The sequence below is a fragment of the Mixophyes fleayi genome, chromosome 1, assembly GCF_038048845.1.
Source record: "Mixophyes fleayi isolate aMixFle1 chromosome 1, aMixFle1.hap1, whole genome shotgun sequence".
NCBI classification, from domain to species: Eukaryota; Metazoa; Chordata; class Amphibia; order Anura; family Limnodynastidae; genus Mixophyes; species Mixophyes fleayi.
Window position 1 is genome coordinate 135,915,640 of NC_134402.1, and position 26,097 is coordinate 135,941,736.

The following is a 26,097-nucleotide window of genomic DNA, read 5'->3' on the forward strand; positions in this document are numbered from 1 at the left end:
CTGATCACTGTACATCCCCCCCTTCCTCATCATAGTAAATGTAACCCCTCCATTCCCAGTAAATATTCCGTTCCTCTCCCTTCGATCACAGTAATTGTTCCCCTCTCCTCCATCCCATCCCGGTAAATGTTCCCCTTCCTCCCCCCCCCCCATCCCATCCCATTCCATCCTGGTAAATGTTCGCCTCCCCACCATTCCATCACAGTAAATGATCCCCTGTCCTACCCAATCAAAGTAAATGTCCCCCTCTCCCCTCCCACCAATCACATCACAGTAAGTTTTTCCTCTCCCCCTTCCCATTACAGTAAATCTCCCCCTCTCCCCTCCTGCCTAAAGTAAATGTTCCCCTCTCCCTTCCCCCCATTCCCAAACCAGTAAATGTTCCCCTCTTCCCCCCAATCACATCACAGTAAATGTTCCTCTCCCCATCACAGTAAATGTTCCCTTCAATCCTCCCCCCAATCACAGTTAATGTTCCCCTCTCACAAATCCCATCATAGTAAATGATCCCCTCTCACCCCCATGCCATTTAAGTAAATGTTCCCCTCTCCCCCATCCCATCACAATAAATATTACCCTCTCCCTCCCATCACATCACAGTAAATGATCCCTTCACCTCACCAATCAAAGTAAATGTCCCCTTCTCCCCTCCTCCCAATCACATCACAGTAAATGATCCCTTCACCTCACCAATCAAAGTAAATGTCCCCTTCTCCCCTCCTCCCAATCACATCACAGTAAATGTTCCCCTCTCTTCCCCAATCAAAGTAAATGTCCCCATCTCCCCTCCCCCCATTACAGTAAATGTCCCCCCCAATCCCATCACAATAAATGTTCCCCTCTCCCCTCCCAATCACATAACAGTAAATGTACCCTCTCCCCCCGTCCCATCACAGTAAATGTTACCCTCTCCCCTCCCCCCTCCCTCAATCACAGTAAATGTTCTCCTCTCCCCTCCATCCCATCACAGTAAATGATCCCCCATCCTACCCAATCAAAGTAAATGTCCCTCTCTTCCTTCCCTCCAATCACATCACAGTGAATGTCCCCCTCCCCCCAACCACATCATAGTAAGTTTTCCCCTCACCTCCCATCCCATTACAGTAAATGTCCCCCTCCCCCCAGTCACATCACAGTAAATGTACCTCTCTCCCTCCATCCCATCACAGTAAATGTTCCCCTCCCCCCAATCACATCACAGTAGACGTACCTCTCTCCCCCATCCCATCACAGTAAATGATCACCTCTCCTCCCCAATCAAAGTAAATATTCCCCTCTCCCCTCCCCCCAATCACCTCACAGTAAATTCCACCCCCAATCGACTCACAGTAAATGTCCACCTAATTACCTCACAGTAAATGTGCGCTCCCAGCCTATCATGGTCTGGGAGTTGCAGCATCACGCAAGAGAAGAGGCATGGTCAGCCAGACTAAGGGGCTCGAAGAGTCCACGGGGCCCGAACAGATGGAAAGGTGTATCTGGGCGCCACACAGCTGTACCGGCCGCCCCCCCCCCCCCCCCCCCCTGATGTCGGCCCTTTACGTATCTTCAGCTCTGAATAAATTCTGTTGTGTGCAACTTTTTCAACCTCTGTTTCAAATCCCTGTTTTTGCTTAATACATAGGGCCTGATTCATCAAGGAACATAAGTGCTGATACATGCCGTATTTAGCTTAAAAGCGCTCTGCACATGCCTTTAACTGGACTATACGTCAGTGAACACTAGAACACACAATTCATCTTCGCAAAGGATACTTACAACAACCAACAATTTCATGGGTGGAATGGAAAGGGGAATGGGCGTATGCGTGTAGTCAATATACAGTAAGGGCGTGTCAAGTGCATGTAGCACCACCCGATTCAAGCTTTGGGCATCTCAAAGATATTTGTTTTTCTGTCGTATCATTTACTCCAGCTACAGGTCTGGTGTAAGTGCCGATTGATGGTGACAAAGGACTTGTATGCATGCTAGAACATGCATTGCAATCAGGAGAAGCTGTAAAAATGCATTCAATGTACAGTAGACATTCATAACATATTTATATTCCACATATGTATTGGACATCCTGCAGTTTACAGTCATGGACAACATTTTTGAGAATTACACAAATATTATTTTTCACAAAGTCCGCTGCCTCAGTTTTTATGATGGCAATTTGCATATGCTCCAGAATGTCATGAAAAGTGATAAGATGAATTACAATTAAATTCAAAGTCCCTCTGTGCCATGACAGTGAAGTTTATCCCAAAAACAACATTTCCACTGCATTTCAGCCCTGCCACAAAAGGACCAGCTGACATCAGGTCAGTGATTCTCTCATTAACACAGATGAGAGTGTTGACAAGGTCAAGGCTGGAGATCACTCTGTCATGCTGATTGAGTTAGAATAACAGGCTGGAAGCTTAAAAAGGAGGGTGGTGCTTAAAATCATTGTTATTCCTTTGTTAACCATGGTGACCTGCAAGGAAACACATGCAGTCATCATTACTTTGCACAGAAAGGGCTTCACAGCCAAGGATACTGCTGCTAGTAAGATTGAACCTAAAGCAACCATTTATTAGATCATCAAGAACTTCAAGGAGAGAGGTTCAATAGTTGTGAAGAAGGCTTCAGGGCGCCCAAGAAAGTCCAGCAAGCACCATGACCGTCTTCACCACCACCAGTGCAGAGCTCTGCAAAAGGTGCAGGGATTGGACGGCTGAGGACTGAGATAAAGTTATTTTCTCTGATGAATCCCCTTTCAGATTGGGGCATGTGGAAAAACGCTTGTCCGGGAAAGGTAAGCACGACCATCAGTCCTGAGTCATGACAACAGTAAAGTATCCTGAGACCATTCATAAATGGGGTTGCTTCTCAGCCAAGGGAGTGGCTCACTCACAATTTTGCTTAAGAACACAGCCTTAAATAAAGAATGGAACCAAAACAGCCTCCAAGAGCAACTTATCCCAACCATCCAAGAAAAGTTTGGCGACAAATAATGCCTTTTCCAGTATGATAGAGCACCTTGCCATAAGGCAAAAGTGATAACTAAGTGACTCGAGGATCAAAACATCTAAATTTTGGGTCCATGGCAGGGAAACTCTCCAGACCTTAATCCCATTGAGATCTTGTGATCAATTCTCAAGAGGTGGGTGGAAAACAAAAACCCACAAATTCTGACAAACTCCAAGCATTGATTAAGCAAGAATGGGCGGCCATCAGTCAGTATGTGGCCCAAAAGTTGATTGACAGCATGCCAGGGCGAATTGCAGAGGTCTTCAAAAAGAAGGGTGAATACTGTAAGTATTGACTCTTTGCATAAACTTAATGTAATTGTCAATAAACGCTTTTGAAACTTATGAAATGCTTGTAATTTTACTTCAGTATACCATAGTAACATCTGACAAAAAGGTCTAAAAACATTAAAGCAGCAAACTTTGTGAAAACCAATACTTGTGTCATTCTCAAAACGTTTAGCCATGGCTGTAGTGTGTCTGTCAAAGCAGAGTGTACCTAGATCCGTATTCAACAAGAGATGTTTCTTCAGATCAGCTTGTAGTTGAATACGAATGTGCGTATGCCCGAATTGCATGAGCTTTAAAAAAATAAATAAACCAAAACAATGCACAATACGTTTGTGTTGCATGACTTACTGAATCAGGCCCATAATGTTATTTGATCAAGGTTTGAAGTTGTTATAGCACCCAAAATCATCTATGTTTTTCACTCCCATTCTGTCAGTACCAATAAATATATAAAGTCATCTAATAGTAGCTGACATATCAGCAGGCAGCCACTATGACTAAAATATTGTATGTTTATAGAAATACAGTAGGGTAGAGGCATTGAATTTTGGACATATATAAACAACCATTTGCACATGTTTTTAACAACAGCTTTTATGCCAACTCTGTTAGAACTACAAAAAGTTATTGGGCAAATAGCTCAATCTTAGCACTATTCGTCAGTAGTTATGATTATCTCAAATTTTGTTTAATGCATCATTTTTTTATTTCCAATTTAAAGGGAAAATATATTCTGGTAAATATATAGAGCAAACTGTTTAAATATTATGTATACATTTCAAAATTGAATAATGTAAGACACCAAACTTAAAGCAGTATTGTTCAGACTGTTTCATCTATAATTAGCACCACGTATTATAATTTTGGTGAAGCAATATCTCATATCTGTATTAAAAGCACACACTTATACCAGGGGCTGCCACTAGGCGGCAGTAAATATTTATAAATCTGTTTATTGGAAATGATACTGCGCTCCCTGAACTCCAAAGTATGGACTGTGTTTTGATTAATGTTGGGAAAAAACATTCAGGACCTCATTTATGATGCTTAAATCTTGTATCATGCCTCCAAAGTACATGGGATTGCGGCACAAGTTCACAGTGTTTGCGGAGAAGTAGCAGTTTGCACAGACTAAAGCAAGAAGTTTAACAAGAGCTCCTTGCAAAGTATAGAATAGGCGCTCCAGCGCAAAGCTGGTTTTGCTGAGCAGTGCAAAACCACTATTTCCTTTTACAAGTCAGATTACTGACATAAGATAAAGGGGTGGTCAGGGTGCATTTTTGAGGGTGTACAGTTCACAAACATCAAAGATCAGATATCATCCTTTAATTACAATGGGAGCATTTTCATCTTCCTATTACACTCTGGTGAAAACAATTGCTTTCCTAGGCACACTTTGCTCTATGTAACAAAAAGCTTTAAACACACCAGTGCCCAGTAATAGAGGCAGTCCTGATGTCCCTCACTCATAATTTAGTTAGTAATAGTTTTCTATATAGTGCCTACATATTACAGAGCACTTTACAGAGAATATTTCATCATTCACAGCAGTGCCTGGAGATTACAATCTATATCCCCTACCACACGGACATATAATAGGGTTAGTTTTGTCAGAAGTCAAGTAGCCTACTAATAAGCTAAAATTTAAGCTAAATGAAGCAGTATATTAGAGGAAAAAGTGAAATGTTTTATCTAATGAAAAAAGTGGTTCTAAAATGGTAAGAGGTTGGACTTTGATGTGATGTCTATATTTTTGTAAGTGCATCTCTTCAGACTTTAATGCCTATATATATATAAAATTAGAATTAAAATGTATCCAAACTTTCACTATAATATATATCTCCAACCATCAAACCTTTTGCGCTTTTGTGGATCTGAGTACTATGCCAAAGAACCAACTGTGCAGAAGTAGATAGCTGGATTAGGCAGAGACAAACAGCATTAAGTATACAGTGGTTGAAGTTGAAATAAAGAAGTGGTAGTATGTAGATCAGTGTTGGCTAACCTGTGACACTCCAGGTGTTGTGAAACTACAAGTCCCAGCATGCTTTACCAATATATAGCAGCTTATTGCTGGAAGGGTATGCTGGGACTTGTAGTTTCACAACACCTGGAGTGTCACAGGTTAGCCAACACTGATGTAGATGAATGGCTGGGGGCCAACTAGTCCCCGAAGCTTTAGGTAATTTAATAGGTTTAAATTGTATTTAGCCCTAATTGTAGATGTTTTTTAATACTATTTAGTAAAATACAAATGAATAGGTTAATGATGTTAGCCTATTCACTCTGTGTTCCCCACCTCTCCCATGTCTAATACACACACAAACACATAATGAGACACACAAACCCACATACACACATAATGGGACCCAGACATACACACAAACAGGGAATAAAGATCTGGCTCTGTCGCCAAACTAGTAAAATGTTTACCTGCCTGTGTCACAAGATGAATTCAGATCATGGCCTATAAGTACATAAATAAACCTTTTCCAGGATGTCAGTTTCTGGTGAATTAACTGTAATTTTCCAGTCTTGTCTCTATTACTAAGTTATGTAAGGTGGCAGCTTTTTTTTTGGAGATAAAAATGTACAGATGCCTATGCAAATAGCTTGTCCACTATGGCTTCTGCATTGGAGACAAAATTGTTTGTGACAAATAATTACCAAGTGTCGAGTATATATAAGCAAAACAGTCCCAAATGTTTGCTGCTTTCAATATAAATCTCAAAATTTTAATAATATTCTAATATAGAACCAAAATATCAATGGTTAATCAGCTGCTTCTCCTGTGGGGTCCTCAGCCAGTAACAGACGTAATGCAGAATAAATAAATCACAAGAAACTGGAGAGAACACTCATAGTGTAGTATTGACAATAGTTCTAAATCCTATTGCTGGTACTGGTAAATTCGTGGGAACCATGGCAGCTCTAGGGCTGGTTACTTTTTTTGTGTGTGGGGGGGAGACACACATTTTTAATGGTTTTTTTTTAACACAACATGGATTTTACACCAGGGGGCAAACAGCCGCAACAGATTTGCGTCCTATAGGCTACTTCTCAGCAAAGTAGATAAGGAGCGTTAACATGCCTTTACTGTATCATGCCTATAATTGTAAAGTTGTGTTCTTGGAAGAGACAGAGTCTTCCCTGTGATGAGAGGTCACATAATAGCAAAGCCTCCTTGTTTTACTCTTCATTATAAGCTTAGGTAAAAGGTCTGGAGTAAATGGCAGAGGGTTCCATCAAAAAAGTATCAAATTACAAAGAAATTTCATGAATGTTTTTGTTAATGTCAGTTATTTTCCTTTTTTCTATTTGGATGGGATTATGACTTGTGTATGATTCAGGCTACCTGATCTCACTTGTCCTGTTGTAGGCAACCATGTCAATGTTTGCAAGACCTGGTGCAAGCAACTACATCCAAACACATTAAGTTCTGTGGGAAAGGGATCTGTTAAAAACAAGGACCATGACTAGCCGGCTATAATGGTTGTCTTACTGGTTAGATATGGAAAAGTTCCTTGGCTCAAATGGAAGGACAGGACAAAAATATTTATAGGGCCTGATTTTAATGCAAATTGCACTTCTAAAACACACATGTAACTTGGACACGTGTATGCTCAACTACAAGTGCACTTGGGTAATATGTCGGGAGATGAATATGGTAGTAGGTGGGTTACATGACGTACAATTGCATGTACGTGTTATTGCATTTTTATTTGCCCTTCTATTGATTTGGGAGCAATTGGACATTTTTGCAATACTTCCGTCTTTACTCCTAATTCACAGAAGAACGTACAAGCATGCATTTCCTTAATTACCCTCACTCACCTTATTACGCCTAAACACTGATGTTTCATGACAATCACATCATATTAACCCTTTCACTGCACTACCTCATCAACCTGTACTATTCTATGATAACAATAGCTCTTTTATAACATACTTTACTAGCAAATATGTCTCATTATTGCACATTTGCTTAGAAAAAATAAATCACACACACAAAATGTTTTATTTAAATAAACTTTTTATAACAAAATAAATAACAACATAAAGAAAATTATAAATATTTTTTTAATCGTATTTACATTTTTTTTTCTATGTTATGCATCATTATGTGCAGGCTGGGTGTTTCTTCTGCATCTGCACCTGATAAAAGAAATTACAATTAAAAGACTACATTTTAACCTCACAACATTACTACATGTTAGATACATACTGTATCTTTGTTCTATGGGTATAAATTGGTCCCACATTTTACTAGCTCTGCAGAGTTCAGAGGTGCTACATTAATAGAAATTCTCTGAAAGATTCCATCTTAAGGATAAATTTATCAAGATGCGGGTCTGAAATAGTGGAGATGTTGCCTATAGCAACCAATCAGATTCTAGCTGTCATTTTGTTGACTGTACTAAAGAAATGATAACTAGAATCTGATTGGTTACTATAGGCAACATCTCCACTTTTTCAAAACCGCAGCTTGATACCCCTTAGTGTGAGCACAATACTAGGCAGAGGACTAAATTTTGGAGGTACATGCAGTTGTGGGGGATCGCTTTACCTAGAGGCAAACACTTATAAGGGCCCATTAAAGCAGACACCTGTAGCATAGTAATAATTTTCTAGGCCTAGGCAAATACATATTTAGTAAAGAAATGATTTCTGTGGCCTAGACTTTTTATGCTGAAAAAAAAATACTTCTAGATTCTTAAATCAAGATCCCTCCTGGGATTTGTCCCATGATTCTTCCTGAGACTCCTCTTGGGACCCCTCTCTGGCCTCCTGTAGGTGTTGGCTGCATTCTGTCGGAAGAAGTATGACACATTAGTCTTTTACTACATATTATCTTTCTCCTAGATAGATAAATCTAATCTTATTTCAATTGTAATTATTAAATACCACACATGGAACATTACTCCATACTTGCCTACTTCCAGTAGGCGACGTCCGGGAGAGGGGCGTGGCTAGAGGGAGGGGGGCGGGGCGCCATGAATAGTGTCATTGTGGCCCCGCCCCATCACGTAAAATGCCGGTGAATCGCATCATTTTAGCAAGTTAATTTCAGGGTGCGGGAGAAATACCAGCTCTCCCAGGAGTCCGGGAGACTGACCCGAATTTCGGGAGTTTCCCGGACTTTTCGGGAGAGTTGGCAAGTATGTATTACTCCACCATTGGCCAAATACAAATACCTCTACACCACTTGCATATGGACTTGGACCTTGGAGGTTTAGTAAAACTTCAGTATTCTAAAGTAAATATAATAGCATATTGATATTGAAACATGACTATTACATAGCAGGCCTCAACTTGTCCAATGAAGGTTATTAAAAGCCACATTTCTATATAGAATACTTTTTCTTCTACACTGGGATAAAACTACATGGGCCAGATTAAACTATAATCATATATATTTATTTCTAATTGTGAACTTACACCTTGTAATCTCCTTCCTTCTCCGTACACAAGGAGCTACGCTGTCCTCTTTCTGAGGTCGCTCCAATGCTGCTGGGATTGCATGATGGAGCGCCTGGTGCCCAATCTAATGCTCAGATCATTTTTTACAGGTGGATAGGCTGCATTTTTATCTGCGTTGCTGCAGAACCCAAGTGATGGTCCATCACTCTTGTAAGAGTCCGCAGCTTATTTCTAGTTACGCTTGCTACTCGCTTGTTTGCAAGTGAATGAGACTTTTCAGTAATCTCCTCACTGATTGGCTCTCAGGCCATGTTTGGGCATAGGTACGTAAGTTGCGGATCACTAGTATACCACATCTGAAATAGTAGATTTCATTTCACTTGTCCCAAATGGTGTACCTGTCATTCAGTCACAATAGTGGGCCATACCAAGGCAATTAGGGGCTTCCAACGATTGGGCGTTCACACACAACAAATGTCGGGAGAATACGCATGCTAGATACTGCATATATATATATATATATATATATATATATATATATATATATATATATATATATACATGTCTATATATAACCCATAGAACCCAGTCTGACTTTGATTCTTGCAGCCCGATCCAAGCAGTATCTCAGATCATCCAGGATCTTTCTGCCAGAGTTTTACTCCAGGACACTGTTGTTCTTTGAGTTCAACCCTAGTAGTTCAAGCTTCTACTCCTAAACCTAAATTGAACCTTCCTGACAGATTCTATGGGGACAGCTGAACCTTTTAAAATTCATGATACAGTTGCAAATTGTATTTCAAACTGAGAACACATTTTTCAGAAGAGAAACAAATGGAATAATTATTTTCCCTCTTACAAGAATTCCCACATTATTTTATAACTTATAGGGTAGACTTTAGCAAACTCAAGTTTCTCTTACAGTGCATGTTTTCCATATCTCCTTGCTGGAGCACAGGTGTATTCATTACTGACTGACACATTGTAACAGATACACAGGTGGTATAATTATAATGTGTCCGTCAGTAATGAATACACCTGTGCTCCAGCAAGGAGATATGGAAAATGTGCACTGTTAGGGGAACCTGAGGACTGAGTTTGGGAGACACTGCTTTAGACACTGCTTTAGATCAAGTACTGATTTGGCATTATTTGGAAACTAGTGCTAGAATGAGGTTGTTTGTATTTTCTTCCTTCACATACTCATTTTTAGTGACCAGCACAAGCCCAGTTTTACCTACAGCAAAGGAACCTTAACATCTATACTCTCAGGGATTTTTAATGTTACATAACCCTCATGTAGGGAAGGATTTATTTATTTTCCCTCATTAATGGTTGTTCGCTATCATTGTGAATGTTTAATCATTGTTATTAGAACCTGTCTGTTTTTGTAATCTTCTGTCCCTTTGTCCCAGTTTTCTTTTTCCTCTCAATTAATTATTTTTCATGAGCACTGAGAAGGTTTCACATACTCACCTGTCAAGATCTTTCCTTTCATCTCTTGTAGTAGGTACACTCACAGCAGGGCCAGTAGGCAGAGGAGTGTTAATCAATGACAGCCTTCACTGTGCTTTTAACTGTTTTGCTTCATGTTGGGTCTCAATCTTTCTTTTGTATCACCATCTAGATGTATCTTTTTATACTAAGACAAACTCTCATATTGCTGATCTATGTTGAAACATGGCTTTTTAGACATAAAGAAAACATTTTGCAAATGTAATATTTTTGGCAAAATATTAAATATGATTGGTATAAAAACTGCAGCAGAATACTGGAATTGATATAAGCCATCCAGTTCATTCTGAACCAGCTAGAACACTTGAGCTACATCTTTGCATTTTTCATTAGCGAACTGTGAATCTGAAATGTGAACAGTAAACTTCGTACACACAGTAGTGTTCAAGCTTCAATTTTAAAAATAATGTTTAAATAGTTCATTAAAAATGTTATTTAGGACAGCTACAAAAACCTTTTCTCAATACCTGTAATCTGCACTCTGCTAAAAACAGCAATCTAGCTAGTCACCTCACCTAGACAGATTACCTTACTCTGCAATCATCCCTTCAGTGAAAAGGTCAAGTCAATCAGAATAATTTGTCTCACCTATTTGTAGGCTTTATAAGTCCCCCAGTTCTACCAAGCCTTTGCAGGAGCAACGTTTTGTTTTGGATCGCTCTGCCTGTTCTTTGAAAAAGACTTGTTTTGTTGGACTGTCCATCACAATTCTACCTTCTCCAATTCTTTACCTCAGCTTCATCCCCCACTATTTTACCATCTGCAATCCCTTGACTTTGACTTTGCCCATCACTATTCTATCTTCTACAATCCTTTGACTTCAGCTTGTACTTCACTACCACTCCTCTCAAGACTAAGCGGCTTGGCCAGACATGGTGGTTCTCTGATAACTACTCAAGCCAAGTGGTTCTTTCCTGGGAGTTGCCAGCACCATGACATTTTGCTCCTGCCAAATATGGACCACACTGTGGTAGATCTGCAGTGTGATGCTTTGCACAACTGCTCAGAGATACATACGTTCTGAAGGAAGCACTTCTGGCAGCCAATGCCTACTTCTAAAGAGTTGGTAAGCCAACTTAACCACCTGACCATAGGATCTCAGTTTGTTGTCCGGGTGCCTAAAATTACTGTACCTTTACGTTTTGATGGCAACCCAGAATGGTGCAGGGAATTCCTGACCCAGATTCGCCTACAGTTTGAACTACAAACAGCTTTGTTCCCCACAGACCAGATCAAAGTAGGATATATCATAGACCCTTCTGACTGGCCAAGCTTTAGCCTGAGCCACACCACTCTATGAAAAGAACGATCCACTGATGGGTAGCAGTAAGGACTTATTGGCCACATTGAGACTGATCTTCGACTGTCTGGTTCACACCGCCAGTGTTTCCGCAAGACAGGCTCGGATTGAGCAACGTGGTCTCTCAGTCGCCCAATGTGCCATCGAATTCCAGACCCACCCAGCAGAAACTGTATGAAATAAAGAGGCACCACTAGCCTCCTTCTAGAATGAATTGGTGGAACCAATTAAAGATGAGCTCACTTGCCGGGAACTTCCCACCTCCCTGGTGGGACTCATCCCCATGTGCATTCTGCTCAACACCCACAATCAGGAGCAACAGCTTGAGAAAAAAGAGACAGCTAGTCACTATATCTCTTTAGCTCACCAGCCATGGATGATCAGTGCTGTGCCATCTGAGACCTTTGAGAAGCCCATGCAGCTCAGAAGGTCTTCTTTGCAAATATACATGAGAAATCACCAACTAGAGACAAGTAGATGTCTGTATTGTGGGCACCAGGGTCACTAGAAGAAAGTGTGTCCAGATAAGAGTTGTCAGGAAATGGCGTTTCTCACCAGAACAAGAAGCGAGTCTGGTGACTATTGGTACCATTTTTCTTCCACTTTTTACTCTTCAACTCCTGCTATAAATTGCCCTCTCATGGGGAGCTTGCTCCTTTGAAACTGAGGCCTTCTTGGTGTCACGACTTGCACTCTGCAGCTGCTGTCTGCAGTGACTCTATTGGATTTGTTATGCTTTCCACTTGTAGTACCACTGCCCACCAAAGGGGCCACTGTGCTGCTTGATTATTTTCCTTGATCACTGGGAGTGGTTTCAGCTGCATGAGGCCTATTTATACCTGCCTGCTTCAAACAGTCTGGGCCAGATCATCAGGTCACTCCTGTGAGCATTTCCATGTGCTTTGTTCCAGTCTGCATTATCAAGTTGTTTGTTCCAGTCTGCATTTCCATGTGCTTTGTTCCAGTCTGCATTACCAAGTTGTTTGTTCCAGTCTGCATTACCAAGTTGTCAGTTCCAGTCTGCATTATCAAGTTGTCATCTCCAGTCTGCATTACTAAGTTGTTTGTTCCAGTCTGCATTACCAAGTTGTCAGTTCCAGTCTGCATTACCAAGTTGTCCTCTCCAGTCTGCATTACCAAGTTCTCATCTCCAGTCTGCATTACCAAGTTCTCATCTCCAGTCTGCATTACCAAGTTCTCATCTCCAGTCTGCATTACCAAGTTCTCATCTCCAGTCTGCATTACCAAGTTCTCATCTCCAGTCTGCATTACCAAGTTCTCATCTCCAGTCTGCATTACCAAGTTCTCATCTCCAGTCTGCATTACCAAGTTGACATCTCCAGTCTGCATTACCAAGTTCTGTTAAATTGTTGATCCCATTGAACTGTTGCTCTGTCTTCCCATTTCAGTATATCTGTGCCACAATCCGTGGTGGTTTATTATGTGTTCTTAATAAAACCACATTAACCACTTACGCTCTCTCCGTGGTCATACCTGGGAAATCCTGACCGTATGATCTGGCCTTAAAACCAAGGGTGCTGCTGCACGGCTTTCATCTCTTTTGGAAAGTATTTCCAGGGAAGTGACCTACTCCGTTTTCAACATTAAGACCATGGCTGCTATTTCCTCCAAAAATTGCCTGTTCCAGTTGCTCCAAGTGGACATTCTTCAACTTCGCACTCAAATAGCGCAAGTATCTTCCTTGCTGAACCAAGTGCTTAAGCAACTTCCAGTTTCCACCCCTAATACATCCGGCTGTAAGGAGTCTAACTATGCTGCTCACATTTCATTACCAAATTTGTCTGCCTTTGACTCTCTGCAAGCAGCACCTTCCAATAGTCCTGTAACAAATTCCAGGTTTTCAGGTGCTCCACGCCCTCATCTGACCGAAGAGGAGTGGTGGCGCAGGAGGACCTACAAACTGTGTCTTTACTGTGCCAGTGATGTACATTTTTTACAGGATTGCCCGCTCCGACCATCTTCAACTTCTATCTCTAGCTCTGAGTTACAAGCTTCTGTCTCCATTCCAGACACGTTATCTGCTCCCATGAGAACCCGGGTTCCCCAGTTCAACCCAAAGGGGGCGCTTCCCTTAAAGTTTGCTCCAGAGGGGGCGCTTCCCTTAAAGTTTGCTCCAGAGGGGGCGCTTCCCTTAAAGTTTGCTCCAGAGGGGGCGCTGCCCTTAAAGTTTGCTCCAGAGGGGGCGCTGCCCTTAAAGTTTGCTCCAGAGGGGGCGCTGCCCTTAAAGTTTGCTCCAGAGGGGGCGCTGCCCTTAAAGTTTGCTCCAGAGGGGGCGCTGCCCTTAAAGACTACTCCAGAGGGGGCGCTGCCCTTAAAGTTTGCTCCAGTGAGGGCGCTGCCCTTAAAGTCTACTCCAGAGGGGGCGCTGCCCTTAAAGACTCCTCCAGAGTGGGCGCTGCCCTTAAAGACTCCTCCAGAGTGGGCGCTGCCCTTAAAGACTCCTCCAGAGTGGGCGCTGCCCTTAAAGACTCCTCCAGAGGGGGCTCTGCCCTTAAAGACTCCTCCAGAGGGGGCTCTGCCCTTAAAGACTCCTCCAGAGGGGGCGCTGCCCTTACAGTCTGCTCCAGAGGGGGCGCTGCCCTTACAGTCTGCTCCAGAGGGGGCGCTGCCCTTACAGTCTGCTCCAGAGGGGGCGCTGCCCTTACAGTCTGCTCTAGAGGGGGTGCTGCCCTTGCAGTCTGCTCCAGAGGGGGCGCTGCCCTTACAGTCTGCTTCAGAGGGGGCGCTGCCCTTACAGTCTGCTCCAGAGGGGGCGCTGCCCTTACAGTCTGCTCCAGAGGGGGCGCTGCCCTTACAGTCTGCTCCAGAGTTGCCACTCTATGCGGTTCAGCCCGAGTTGCCACTCTATGCGGTTCAGCCCGAGTTGCCACTCTATGCGGTTCAGCCCGAGTTGCCTGTCCATGCGGTTCAGCCCGAGTTGCCACTCTATGCGGTTCAGCCCGAGTTACCACTTGGTGCTGTCTGCTCTGAGGCTTCTCACAGCGCTGTCTGCGCTGAGACTTCTCACAGCGCTGTCTGCTCTGAGGCTTCTCACAGCGCTGTCTGCTCTGAGGCTTCTCACAGCGCTATCTGCTCTGAGGCTTCTCACAGCGCTATCTGCTCTGAGGCTTCTCACAGCGCTGTCTGCTCTGAGGCTTCTCACAGCGCTGTCTGCTCTGAGGCTTCTCACAGCGCTGTCTGCTCTGAGGCTTCTCACAGCGCTGTCCCCTCCGAGGCTTCTCACAGCACTGTCCCCTCCGAGGCTTCTCACAGCGCTGTCTGCTCTGAGGCTTCTCACAGCGCTGTCCCCTCCGAGGCTTCTCACAGCACTGTCCCCTCCGAGGCTTCTCACAGCGCTGTCCCTGTCAAGTCTGCCGCCCAATCCAGGCGCCCTGCTAAGGTATCTGCCCAGTATGGATTGTCTTCTGCCAAGGGGGTCCTACCCAAGTCCCCAGGGATGTATGTTCAACCCGAGCTGGCCGAGTCTCATGCTAATTCGAATTCATCCTCTGTTCAAGTATTCCAACCACCTACCTTCAATGGGGATATTCAGCAATTTAATGCTCATATTAAATTCTGTATATCCTATTTTCCCTCTGTATTCAACCTCCTTGATACTCAACGAAAGCAAGTGTTTTACATGTTGGCCAACTTCACAGGGGAAGCTCTGGAATGGGCAGAGCCCTTAATTGAAACCCAAGATCCCATTCTGTCTGATTTACAGCTTTTTACTGAGGCTGTGATCAAAGAATTTACACCAGCACTTGCCAATCTCACTCCCAGTGCTTCATCTATGCCTCATGTTCTATCTCCAGCTACTCCCACTTTGAGATTATCGTTTTCTTCACTCCATTTCCAGCAACCCTCTAAAAACCATAAAAAGAGAATGAAGAAGAGGAAGAAGAAGAAAGATTCTCCTGGATCTCAACTCCCTTGTGGTGTGGTTTCTATACCCTTTCCGTCCTTGCATGAAGATTTCTCAAATACATGCCCAATTCTGGACTATGACTCTGACTTTTCTGACCATTTCTAGTATTTGGGCGTCTGGAATTCGCCCTTTAAGGAGGGGGTACTGTCACGACTTGCACTCTGCAGCTGCTGTCTGCAGTGACTCTATTGGATTTGTTATGCTTTCCACTTGTAGTACCTCTGCCCACCAAAGGGGCCACTGTGCTACTTGATTATTCTCCTTGATCACTGGGAGTGGTTTCAGCTGCATGAGGCCTATTTATACCTGCCTGCTTCAAACAGCCTGGGCCAGATCATCAGGTCACTCCTGTGAGCATTTCCATGTGCTTTGTTCCAGTCTGCATTATCAAGTTGTTTGTTCCAGTCTGCATTTCCATGTGCTTTGTTCCAGTCTGCATTACCAAGTTGTCATCTCCAGTCTGCATTGCTAAGTTGTTTGTTCCAGTCTGCATTATCAAGTTGTCATCTCCAGTCTGCATTACTAAGTTGTTTGTTCCAGTCTGCATCTCCATGTGCTTTGTTCCAGTCTGCATTACCAAGTTGTTTGTTCCAGTCTGCATCTCCATGTGCTTTGTTCCAGTCTGCATTACCAAGTTGTTTGTTCCAGTCTGCATTACCAAGTTGTCATCTCCAGTCTGCATTACTAAGTTGTTTGTTCCAGTCTGCATTACCAAGTTGTCCTCTCCAGTCTGCATTACCAAGTTGTCCTCTCCAGTCTGCATTACCAAGTTGTCCTCTCCAGTCTGCATTACCAAGTTGTCCTCTCCAGTCTGCATTACCAAGTTGTCCTCTCCAGTCTGCATTACCAAGTTGTCCTCTCCAGTCTGCATTACCAAGTTGTCCTCTCCAGTCTGCATTACTAAGTTGTTTGTTCCAGTCTGCATTACCAAGTTGTCATCTCCAGTCTGCATTACTAAGTTGTTTGTTCCAGTCTGCATTACCAAGTTGTCCTCTCCAGTCTGCATTACCAAGTTGTCCTCTCCAGTCTGCATTACCAAGTTGTCCTCTCCAGTCTGCATTACCAAGTTGTCCTCTCCAGTCTGCATTACCAAGTTGTCCTCTCCAGTCTGCATTACCAAGTTGTCCTCTCCAGTCTGCATTACCAAGTTGTCCTCTCCAGTCTGCATTACCAAGTTGTCCTCTCCAGTCTGCATTACCAAGTTGTCCTCTCCAGTCTGCATTACCAAGTTCTCATCTCCAGTCTGCATTACCAAGTTCTCATCTCCAGTCTGCATTACCAAGTTCTGTTAAATTGTTGATCCCATTGAACTGTTGCTCTGTCTTCCCATTTCAGTATATCTGTGCCACAATCCGTGGTGGTTTGTTATGTGTTCTTAATAAAACCACTTTAACCACTTACGCTCTCTCCGTGGTCATACCTGGGAAATTCTGACACTTGGATTCTGGAGCGATGAAGAATTTTGTATACTTGGACATTGTCTGAAAAATAGAACTGCCTCTGGTTCCTAAAACTAGGCCAACTTTGGTAACAAACAAGACCATCCGAGTGCTGGTGTGTGTTAGTTCCATTCACTGGGAGCTAAACTTGTTCAGCACCATCCACGACTCTCAAGAGCCCAATCATCCTGGGTTATCCCTGGTTCTACATTCATAACCCAGTGATCAATTGGAGGACAAAACAGATACAAGGATGGGATGACTCATACTAGAAAACTTGCCTACAACCAGAGAGAATGGCAATGATATGTACAACTACCCAAGGTAAGGTGACTGAATCAAAGGGTTTTCCCGAGTAGTACTGATGGTTCATCAGATTCATTGACAAAGAGCAGTCAAAGGCACTCCCACCCCACAGAAATTGGGACTGGGAGCCACAGTCGCCAGTAGTTCTGAGACAGAGAAATGTCAATGTCTGAGTCACAGTGTAGTCCAGAACTTCCAATTGGGGAGGCAGAAGAAGGATGGGGACCAAGGACTAGACAAATAGCTGTATTTTAATACCAGAAGGAGATTCGGCAATATTGAAAAACAGGATGTCAGTACTGGTCTGACGGGGTTCCGGCACACACTGAACTGACAGAAGAACCAGCGGCTAAAGTGAGGAACTGCAAAGATGACACTCTTCCTCATACATCTGAACTCCCTGCTAGTCTTGTGGGTCTGTTTGAAGCAAACTGCAGTCTTGGTAGCTTAGGATCCAGCCTAATTGAATACTCAAGGTTGACCACTAACAGGCCGTTATAGTGTTGTCCATTTAACCCTTTGTGCACTGTTATATTTGCTGCTGATTGATTTTGTTAACCCTTCCCTGTAAGTGTTATAATTGTTGTTGGTTTATTTACTATAATCCTGGATGTGCCATATTGACTATTATTATACCTTTTATTAATAAGCCTTGAATTTTAGAAAATTGGATATTTGCCTTGGTGTACAGGTGTGTTCCCACGCACAGAGGGCGGTTGGTAGGCTAAATGAAGCCTGGTAAGTGCTAATCTGGTACAGGAATCTTTGATGGTTAATTCCTGGTGCACTTTTACATATTCATTTCTGTCATACCCAGTTATTTTATCTCACCAGAATGTATCTGTCACCCTCTAAACCAATCCTTTATTTATTAACAATTTATCCTCCTACGTTTCTCCATAATTAGTTGGAAAAAAAAATATTTCTCCTATTTGGTGATTTTGTCATATACAGAGACATGCTCACCAAGTGTTTCTTCATATAGCTCTGCTAAACAGTTTAATGAGTGGGATGACAGGTGCAGTGTGTAGAAAGACATAAGTCATTTTTGCATGTGTTTTATTACATATCAGACATGGTGCAATAAATCACATTAAAAATAATGTTATCCAGAAAACCCCAAGTCCCAAATATTTTGATATATATCCTATACCTGCATTTTGAGTATATGAACAAATGTGCATGATAAAACCATTAAATGTGTGTGGTGTGTGTTCCTCAGATGACTAATTATGTGGCTTTTAGTGACCTAAAGTCTGTATCATGGAATGTTTTCATCTGTTCACCGCACATGTGTTTGGAGACGGACCATTCAGCAGAAATTAAAAAATGACAATGCTTGAAAAATGAATTCCATTGGGTTTTTGCATTTCTTAAAGATATTTAGGGCTTAGGAAGCCTGCTGCTTTAAGTAAGCAACATCCAATTAGTTTAATGCATAAAATTATAACTACACATTATGCCAATTCTAATATATGTATAAAGGGGAAGGGGTGGACTTGTGTATCTTAATTATGGTTTACAGGGGTAATTAAGTATGTGTCTGTAACTGTCACTGCAGTCAGCACATACCATTACTTAGCTGCTCCATTTGATTATATCATCTTTATTTATATTCCTTCGCAATGAAAACAAAATAATCCGTTTCCTTATTTCTTAATCCTATCACTGTGAACGGGACTGCAACGCCTGCATCATCTTTGTCAGGAAATTTTAATTTACATCTTGCTACAAGATAAGTAAAGTTATCATCGGAATTCTAATTAAAGAGGATGATTGACAAAGGTAGCACATCAAAGAGCAGAAACGAATATGATAACTCAAAGTCTTATTAATTAGTCCGCGTGGAAGAAATTTTCTGGGACATCAAGCTGTGGCTTCTGCAAGAGAGAGGGAGAAGGGGGAAAAAAAGCAGACTAGGAAAATGTGTGTTTCTTTGAAGTTAGCAATGGAGAATGTGATGGAGGTAATTGTGCCTGACTGAAACCAGTAATGAAGAGCCACAGATCAGTGCTTGGAATGGAGGGAGAGTGTCTAGTAAGGAATATGGTCCCCCCCTACTGTGAAGAAACAGAATGCAGAGCTGCCTAATTGACCCACTCTCTCTCCCAGAAGCACACTGTTATTATTTATTAATTTTTAATTTCTAAATTATTTACGTCCTGGGAAATTATATCTGACAGCCTGTTAGGCTCACTAAGTTAATGGTGGATGAAAAGCCTGACTCCCAGAATTAGCTGGGATAGAGGCTCTAGCATCTGAATTTAATGATTTTGGAAGGGAAAATTGATTTCACACAGCGTGTCACTTTACACTACTTTAGGGACACACCAGCTATTTGATTATTTGAGGAATAACCAACTGAAAGTCTATTTGAAGTGTAAATGAATCGCAGTGCTCGGTTGTTTATTTTATCTTTTCTAATGAGAGTTATGGTTTTGCTTAAATTTGCAGATTAGGACAGATGCAGAAATGCTCTTCTTATATAGTATCTACTAGCTGCTTGCTGATATTCATGGCAATATTCTGGGAGATGAAAAGCCACAGGTCTTTTACATTAGAGCCTCACTTCCATAATGTGCTTAGCCATCTTTTCCAAGCGAATGAGGGTGGGAATGGACTTACTGCTTTATAGCAGACAGGCATTAGACTGCCTAATAATATGGATTTAAATTATGTTCACTGTCAGACCCATGGTTGAAAAATGGGAGGTATCCATATTCGTCAAATTGTGCACAGTAAATATTTATGAATCATTGCTAGAATATTAATTATTGTAATTGTGTGGTAATTTAAAACTCATTCACTGCCAATGTATATGTATGGGTAGAGCTTTACCAAAACAAATATTTTGAAGCTGTAGATCAGGGTGCATTAGCCAGTTTTCATCTCATGTTTGTTAACCGACAATCACAGCAGCACATTAACTTAGGGTTTGAATTTTGAACAAAGCGAAAAAAACAAAACCTCTACTCAATTCAATAAATAGGTGATTCACTACACTAATTACCATAGCTTCAGAAATGCATATATAGAAAAATATATAATTATATAACAAACATCACCCTAATCCAGAAATGCCATTACCCAAATCTTTGTGGGAACAGAGTTTAATAATATGGTAGATTGGACACTTTATTAAGTACAACTTTCTAGTACTGGGTGCATGTTGACATCATAGCATCATTCAGTTGCTGCAGATTTGTCAAGCTGTGAATCTTCCATTCCACCAGTCAGATCTGGTGACTGTGGAGGCCATTGGAGTACACTGAACTCATTGCCACATCATCATCATCATCATTTATTTATATAGCGCCACTAATTCCGCAGCGCTGTACAGAGAACTCATTCACATCAGTTCACATTTGTGGAAGTAGCTTGAGATGACCTGTGCTTTGTGAAATGGCGCTTTATCATGCTGGATTCAGCCATTGCAAGATCAGTAGACTGTGGCCATAATGGGATGCGCATGGTCAGCAACAATTCTCAGGTATTTAAACTGCTACTCAATTGGTATTAAGGAGCCTAATGTGTGCCACTGTAGCCTCAGTTTCTTCTTCTTAGCTGAGAGGAGTGGAACTCTGTGTGGTCTTCTGTCCATCAACTGCAGGGTTCCATGTACTGTGCATTCAGAAATGCTGTTTTGCATACCACCATTGTAATGCACGGTTATCTGAGTTATTGTCGCCTTCCTGTCAGCTTGAATAAATGTCTGGTAATTCTCCTCTGACCTCTCTAATTAACAAGGCATTTTCCCCCAGAGAACTGCCATTCACTGGATGTTTTCTATCTTCTGCACCATGCTTTGTAGTCTCTAGAGACTGCAGAGATTCCAAGGAGACCAGCAGTTTCTGAGATACTTACACCACCCTGTCTGGCACAAACAATCATGGTCAGAGCCACTTAGATCAGATTGATTCCCAGTTTTGAGGTTTGGTCTGAACAACAACTGAACCTCTCGACAGTTTCTGCATATTGTTATGCATATAGTTTTTGCCACATCATTTTCTTATTGGATATTTGCAGATGTACAATTGTACCCTTTAAAGTGGCCACTGAGTGTATATATATATATATATATATATATATATATATGTGTGTATATATCTGCCTAATATTGCGTATGTCCCCTTCATGCAGCCAAAATAGCTTTGATTCCTCGAGGTATGGACTCCACAAGTCTTTTGAAGGTGTTCTGTGGTATCTGACCCCAAGACGTAAGCAGCAGATACTTTGAGTCCTGTAAGTTGTGAGGTGGGGCATCCATGGCTTGGACTTGTTTTTCCAGCACATCCTACAGTTGCTCGTTTGAATTGAGATCTGGGGAATTTGGAGTCCAAGTCACCACCTGATACTCTTTGTCATGTTCCTCAAACCATTCCTGAACAATTTTTGCAGTGTGTCAAAGTGCATTATCCTGATGAATGCGGCCACTGCCAACACGGAATACCGTTGTCATGAACAGGTGTATATGGTCTGCAGCAATGTTTAGGTAGGTGGTACATGTCAAAGTAACATCCACATGAATGTCAGGACCCAATGTTTTCCAGCAGAACATTGCTCAGAGCATCTCACTACCTCCGCCGTCTTGCCTTCTTCCTTTAGTGCATCCCGGTGCCATCTCTTCCCCAGGTAAACGAGGCACGCGCACCTGGCCATCCACATGATGTAATGAAAACGTGATACATCAGACCACGCTACCTTCTTCTGTTGATTTATGGTCTAGTTCTGATGCTCACGTGCCCATTGTAGGTGCTTTTGGCGGTGGACAAAGATCAGCATGCGCACTTTGACAGTTCTGCGTCTACACAGCCCCATACGCAGCAAGCTGCGATGCACTGCGTGTTCTATCATAGCCAGCAGTAACTTTTTCAGCAATTTTTGCTACAGTAACTCTTCTGTGGGATTGAACCAGTCAGGCTAGCCTTTGCTTCCCACGTACATCAATAAGCTTTGGGCGCCAATTACCCTGACGGTTCACCGGTTGTTCTTCCTTGGACAACTTTTGGTAGGTACTAACCACTGCATATTGGGAACACCCCACAAGACCTGCCGTTTTGGAGATGCTCTGACCCAGTTGTCTAGCCATCACAATTTGGCCCTTGTCAAAGTCTCTCAGATCCTTACACTTGCCCATTTCTCCTGCTTCCAGCACATCAGTTTCTAGAACTGACTGTTCACTTGCTGCCTAATATATCCCACCCTTTGACAGGTGCCATTGTAATGAGATAATCAGTGTTATTTACTTCACTTGTTAGTGATTTTAATGTTGTTGCTGATAGATAGATAGATAGATAGATATATTATATAAACTTACATTTTTAGCTAGGTAACAAACTATAAAACTGTATTTTGCCCGGTTGCTTTTAGATGGGACATTGTCAGGGCTTATGTCATGGAATGATCTGTACACTAACAGGAGTGGGGGAGATTGTATGTTCGTTAGCAATACACTCAATTTATGAGGAATTGTTTTCATTTTTATGTTAGCAAACGTTTAGTCAAATAAATGGGCATAGGTCATTCTGTATAGAAAAGTACATACTTTAATTTATTAATATAAACAAGAAATGTCTGTCTACTTTCTCTATTTAGATAAATTGACAGACGTAAATTTCAAGAGGACAGTGCTCCTACTGTCTAACTGGTGTATGTATATATCTCTCTCTGTCTCTCTGTCTGTCTCTCTCTCTTTGTCTCTCTCTCTCTCTCGATATAGATATATATAGATATATATATATATATATATATATATATATATATATATATATATATATATCTACTATATAAATGCTTAGTGGCGTCTGTCTGTGTGTGTGTGAAAAAAAACCCCAAGTTGCTGCGCCACCTGCTGGGCGGAGTTATACACTGACCTACTAAATTCTTAGTGTGTGTGGGAAAAAAAATTCAAAAAGGGCTGAAATTTGGTAGGGCTCAAACTCATTTTCGTGAGGTAATTTTACCTCATGAACACACATGTGTAGAGGCGTGCGTTAGTGTGTGTGTGTGTGTGTGTGTGGAAAAAACTATTTTCTCAGAAAGGGCTCATCCAATTGACCTGAAATTTGGTATACTGACATTATTTGACAAAAAAATTAGAATAGTCAAGTCAGTTAACTTCCATCATCCCCCCATCCCCCCGTGGGAGGGGTAGTAAAGGCTAAATTTACGAGTTGAGGGGTCAAACTAATTTTCGTGAGGTAATTTTACCTCATGAACACACATTATAAAGGCCGCTTGCGTTGGGAAGTAACGCTCTTCCCCTGAGGAGGCCTGGGCTAGGTCCAAATGCATGACAAGAACCTTTTTAAGACCTTAAGTAGCTTGATTTGACTAGAATGCATGAGTATCATGCACGGGTTAACTTGTATATATATATATATATATATATATATATTGTGCTTGAATATCTAAGTTAAGTACTGGCTGTTTTTTCATGCAGCACACAAATACTTGATAGCTTTATTTTTACACTGAAATTTAAAATTGATCTAGGACATGTCCTATCCCAACTATAAATCTGCCATCACGGTTTAAATTTATCACCCCTCCAGTGCAACATGCTATTGCCAAGGTGTAAAGTTACTCATTTTGCTTTCCTTTCCTTGATGAATCGGGCCCATTGTGTTTATTGTGTACTTTTGATCCATGTATATTGAATAATAGCGTTATATGAATAATGCACAGAACTAATACAAATACTGTGTTTTTAATCGGCCTGAGCTATAGACCCTATAAATGACAGATTTTAACAAAATGGGATTAAAGCTTAGCCTGCCTCGGAAAGATCAAGTTTTCTGTAGCTGATATGTGACCTGAAAGAATGATGTACACAACCTGTCACATTATTATTCAAGGTGTACACATTTGCTTATATTTCAGTGTTGCTAATCAATTCAATGCCAAAGGGAATCTTAGTATTTGAAAGTGTGTATCTTGCTGATTCACTGCTAGAGGGACTAAGGTATGGATATCAAAAGATGAACATTTGCCTACAGCTTCTTATCCTGGAACAACATCCTCTGCATTTGAATTTATTGAGGTGATCTAACTTTTTACATAGGATTTGATACAGTATACATGTTATCTGTAGATGAATACTACAGTACCAGAAGATCTGGATCAATCTGATTGTAAGATATTGTGAGCAAGGCTCTTCACATCTATCTATCTGTCTGTCTGTCTGTCTGTCTGTCTGTCTATCTATCAGTCTGTCTATCTTGCTTTGCTATAAAGATTTTTCTTCATCAAGTGCATTCCTTCTGTACAACGTTTTGATATTTATTGTTATTGTTTTTTTACCTTTGTTTTGCATTAGCTCTGAGAGTTCTTGAGCTATTTTGGTAATGTGGAAAACTGTATTAAAATAAACTAGATTACATTTGAAAATGTCCTCTTTATTTCCACTCCATGTCCCGATACCTTACCTACCTATTCAATTATTTTTCAGGACTCCTCATTGGCTGTGGATGGCACTTGGTGATCATATAGTGGCAAACGCAGAATTTTTGAAGGGGGTTTTCATGCTACACTTTTCCGATTGGGAATAACCAGAATGAAAAAGTTGTGGCTTTCATTTTAGACAGTGCTAAGCGACTCTCCAGCTCCTTCCCATCACCTTCAAAAATACAGTCAATGCTGCATGCACTACAGTTACAGATAAATTCCTGACTGTGGTGGGCAGTAATCCAAACCGGGACTGACCTATCAGAATCAGGACTGCTATCTCCTTTCAGTTTGGAGAGGGAGAAGTTGACCGTGTTTATGTGGGAAGTTGCTTTAGATCTCTGATTAGGGGGTGTCCATAGGAGGGAATATGGTGAGTAGTAGGCTAATAAGTCTGATTCAACATGTGTCCACACTCTGTGGTGTGGCGGGGAATGCCAGGCCACACATTGTGAAGGTTGAGTAGCCAGATAATATTTCTGCAGGTAAAACATAGCAACAATTGGAAACTTGCTTTAAATGACTAACTTTCACTAGGAAGATTAAGCTAACTGCTGATCGGTTGTTATGGTTCAGTGTTCATTTTTGTACCTAGATGTAATGTTTGTAAACTTCCCTAGATTATTCTTCCCAGTTACCATCTACTAATTATCCATTGCAATCTGGTTGGGTCATTATGTCCTCTTTCTTATTTGTCTGTTTGGTAATACAGAGTCTTGTTTTATTACTGTTCTTGTTCCCATTTGTAAAGCGTTGCGCCAAAAGGGCAGAACGGTGGCTAAGTGGCTAGCATTTCTGCCTTACAGCACTGGGGTCATGAGTTCAATTCCCAACCATGGCCTTATCTGTGAGGAGTTTGTATGTTCTCCCCGTGTTTGCGTAGATTTCCTCCGGGTGCTCCGGTTTCCTCCCACACTCCAAAAACAAACTGGTAGGTTAATTGGCTGCTAACAAATTGACCATAGTCTGTGTGTGTGTGTGTGTGTGTGTTAGAGAATTTAGACTGTAAGCTCCAATGGATCAGGGACTGATGTGAGTGAGTTCTCTGTACAGCGCTGCAGAATTAGTGGCGCTTTATAAATAAATGGTGATGATGATGATGCTGATGCTTTCCAAATTAAATATATAAAATAATGGATGCAATTCTGAAACTGACCACTGGAGGGCAGTAGTGCATGTGGCGAACTTCTGATGAATTTTACTGTTTTTGATCCCGGTTAACTAATTTTATTTTCTTTGAACGTCACTCTTTCATCTCAAGTCTGAGGTATTTGCATGCTGAAACTGTGCCGTCCTTATTGTACAAATTACATCTCTTGTACAACAAATTGCTTGGTACATTTCCGTGGTTATCTATAATTTTTTTCTCCTAGGGAAAATTATTTTAAGGAAAAGAATGGAAAAAAAAATATGAAACGGATGCCAGTATGCAGCAAATGGAAGTTGAATAGGGAGAAA